Here is a 3943-nt window from a genome sequence, read left to right as displayed (position 1 = left end):
TGCCAACTTGGGCCAGTGAAGCAACGTCCTCCACAACTAGACTGAAGAACAAAAGGACAGCAACTTGTCTGTTCCCCTTCCCCCAATTCCCCAGCACTATTCCCATCCCCCCAAGTCCCCAATAAAAATCTTTAAAAAAAAAAAAAGAGTCCTGTACTAGACACTGGACCTGGGGCTGATCCTGGCCCTGCCTTAGTATCAACTTCTGTAAAGTGGGCTAATAACACCAAATTTATAGGGTTTTTATAAAGGTCATGAATCATGTACACAAAGCAAACACTGAGGTAAGCACTTACAAAATGATGATATGAATCTTACCCTACTGACTGCAAAGGGTGGTGATGAAAACCAAATGAAATGTATGAGAAAGCTGAAACTGGTCATGCGTTCTTCACATGCTAAGCCCTCACCACTTCTTTCCTAATCACAGCTACAGCCTCCTAACAGTTCTTCCGGCCTCCTGGCTTTTTTTTTTTTTTGAAGATTTTTTTTGGGGGGAAATGGGGGAGGGAAACTTTGGGGAATCGGGGAAGGGGAACAGACAAGTCACTGACCTTTTGTCCTTCAGTCTAGTTGCAGAGGATGTCGCTTCACTGGACCACGTTAGTATTATCATTGCGCCCTTTCCAGGTGAGGCACTCGCTCGCCGGCCATTGGACGACCACTCACAGCAGCTCACGAAAGCTTATGCCAGCTGTCGGCCAGCCCCACTGCAGCCTACATCGTTACCGGTGACTCACAGCAGCCCAGCTCGAGCTGTTGTTCACCATCTTAGCTGTAGAGGGTGCAGCATCACTGACCAGCATGTAAGATCTGAACCAGGACCCTGCTGCTCAGAGCTGGCGTCCCAAGCCAACTCCTAACCAACACTACACTCAGCTGGCCCCTGACTCCTGGCTTCTTAATTCCATCCTTAGCCAGCTTCAGAATGAGCTACCTAAAACAGCTGTGATCCTGTATTCTTCCACTAACGTTTTCAGTGGCTCCGCTCATCCTTACAAGGCCTTCTGTGATCTGACCCCTATCTCTCTCTTCAGTCTTATTTATTTTCAGGGCCTCATATCTTGCCACTTTACCTCCTGGATTTTGTTAATGCGTCAATTAGTTCATAATATAATGAGTATCATAATATAATGCAGAGGTTTTTGTGTGTGTGTTTTTAATTGGCACTACAAAGATGGAAGCCATAGGGTAAATATTTTGAGGTATTTTCTCTATCCCTTTCTCCCTCCAAAATAAATGGTGTGTTTTGCAATTGAGCTCTTCAGGTCTTCACGATTCTTCTGAGAGATGCTTTTGCTACCTCAGTGTGGGAGGAATATCCTAGGCCCCTGCTTGCATGGTCCTGATGACACAGCCCCCAATAAGAGATCATACCCACAGCTATTTTTCATTACAAGGGGGCTAAAGCAATGAGTCCAGTTTTGCACTTGGTAGGTGATTGATAAATATCTGCTCAAGAAATGAGCTTGTTTGTGCTAACTCCTATAAAATCCAGTCTGTGGCTAGAGGTCAGTTTTTTTTTTTTGTTTTTTTTTTTATTTACCTCTTTCAACAGCAAGAACAGTGCCAGCTGTGCCTTTTTTGAAGTAATAAAGGCATTGGAAGGTAGTAAAAGCAATGGGCCAACTGTTTAAATTAACCTAACGTGCATCGAGTTTACAGTTGATATGGGAAACATCTGATCTGCTTATTTTTAGGGAGCCCATGAATGTGTCTATAAATTTCTTTATATGGGTGTCAGTGTCTTTCCATATGAATCTCTTGGGGTATGGGCTTACTGATGCTTGCAATCGACTGTGCAAAGTTTATCTTTAACATGTCCTCAAACTGCTTCTTTTAAGTTTCAAAGGATACCCTCTAGTTCTTATGGGTGTTGTTGACTGTTAATGACTTGCTAGATTTTGGTTTTATCTTTTGTGTTTATTGCCACTAACCGAGGACCTCCTGATGGGAATCACTGATGTATACTAGCTAACACCATTTTTTTTTTGCTCTTAATCTTTTTAAAGGTTTTTATCATTTTATTCACAAATATACTATGCTTTTAAATGAATGTTAATGTTAGATGTGAAAAATATATTTTCCAAGTAGGGAATATTATAACTATCATAATTTTGTATTTTGATAGAGAACTGACACTTCTGGAGGCAAGTACCCAGAAATAGGGTTAAGGACCATTAACAATTTCTGCTTAACAAAAACTTAGAATCCTAACTTCTAAATTTACCTTCTTTCCTTGGGCATAGGTGAGGTGATAACACCTATTTTGAAATAATTTGAAAGAATTTTTTAATATTTGATTATCTCAAATCAAGAGGTGTGTCTAGCAAAAAAAGAATCTGTTCACTCATAGCATTTTATAATACATTTGGAAGGAACAATAAAGATAATTTAATCCTCCAACCATCTCTTCTTCATGGCAGAAATGTTTTAGAACCAAGCTTGCCTGATTTCCCATCTTCTGCCTTTTACTACAGCCAACTTGTTAATCATGTTCACCTGAGTAATATAGTTTAGTTTTCCAAATGATAACCTTTATTACTAAACAATAAAAGAAACTGCTTGGATTTCACAACAAAATCAATCAATTGATATTAATTGAAACGGACATAATATAGAGTGAGGGTTTTAAAGAAAAGTATACCTTTAAAAATAGAATTTATTTCACATTGGGGATAGGGATCGGAGGACTGAAGTGTTTTCTGAGCCTCTAGAAGTGGATGAAGGTGGAGTCACCTTAGATCTGCAGCCTAGTGCTTTCAGGTTGGGATTACTGCAGATTGGCATTACCGAGGGGAGCTAGACTAACAGGAAGTGAGGCTGAACGGATGGAGCCATGAAGTGTGACCCAGAAACAGGTCGAGGAGGACAGACACCAACAAGCAGGTTATCCTAGTTGTTCCACACTCCAATGCTTTCTATCTGCCAAACTTTCCTTTTTCAAAAGCTCCAAACTGTGTGATCCCCAAACTAAGGTCAGCTGTGCTCAGAGGCTCTGGGGTGTGGCAGCAAGGACTCTTGGTAAGCAGTGTCCTGTGTGTTTGGGTCTATTAGAACCGAAGGGCGCCCACTTAGCTTAGATCACAGGATAGCCACCACCTGAGAGGGTGGCGCGGGCGGGACACGTGATTGACGCCACTTATTTAAGTACCTGGAACAGCTGGGTTCAGGACCCTCCTCACCCACAAGGTGAAATTGCCCCCGACCGACCTCTAATTTTTCATGAGTTCCCACATAAGCACACATTTGAAGGAACCCAGCCCACACATTCTAACCCCACCCTGGAGCCTGCATCCATACACAGGACAGAAGAGGTGAACCAAGAACTTGAAATTATCCTGGCACAAACTCCCCCAAATCAGGCGCCCCAAAGCCTGGCAGAGATTGGAGGGACTGGGAGAATGGGACACAAAACAAGAGTTTTAAGATAGATTCCCTCCGAGGAAACCTGGTCGCTCCGGCTCTAAATTTTAGCAGCTTAAGACTTCTCCTGTTTGTACAACTAAGAAAAGACTTCACACACACAGACACACCACCCCTGAAAAGAAATGGTCCTGAAGAGGCGCCCCCCTACCTTGCTACAGCACCAGGTGAAGAGATCTCCGCAGCTGGGGAGGGTGCGCCCTGAGCCGGGCGGCTGCCCGCAGGAGGGACTTAAGTGGCGGCGGCGGACCCTGGCCCCGCCCCCTGGCGGGCCCCGCCCCCCAGGGCGCCCCGCCCCTCGATTGCCCCACCCGTGCTCCGCAAACCCTCCGGGCTCCGCCGCCGCCGCCGCAGCTGCAGCTCGGTCACCTTCCGACGCGGGGACTACCGAGCCCGGTGCATTGTGGGAAGCCAGAGCCCAAAACTGAGCCTACGCTGACCCCTGGTGGGCTCAGTTCCAAAGGGAGCATCGACCCCGGGGTGGGGTGCGCTTGCAGGGCCTGCGGCGAATTGCAGC

The 3943-nt window shown here is 45.1% G+C and overlaps 1 protein-coding gene across 2 annotated transcripts in view; it reads right to left on the bottom strand.

Annotated features, from left to right (window-relative positions):
* The window catches only part of EXTL3 (exostosin like glycosyltransferase 3), a 121348-nt gene extending 117698 nt beyond the window's left edge, over positions 1-3650 (bottom strand). Inside the window, exon 1 of one of the 2 annotated variants that reach the window (XM_019636152.1) lies at positions 3578-3650. The gene's annotated coding sequence lies outside the window, so the exon portion shown is untranslated. The remainder of the gene's footprint in view (positions 1-3577) is intronic. The other variant, XM_019636154.1, reaches the window with a different exon arrangement.
* Positions 3651-3943: the final 293 nt, after the last annotated feature.

The sequence above is a fragment of the Hipposideros armiger genome, unplaced genomic scaffold (assembly GCF_001890085.2).
Source record: "Hipposideros armiger isolate ML-2016 unplaced genomic scaffold, ASM189008v1 scaffold_27, whole genome shotgun sequence".
NCBI lineage: Eukaryota > Metazoa > Chordata > Mammalia > Chiroptera > Hipposideridae > Hipposideros > Hipposideros armiger.
Note: the sequence above shows the minus strand (reverse complement) of the source record. Positions and strands in the feature narration are given on the sequence as shown.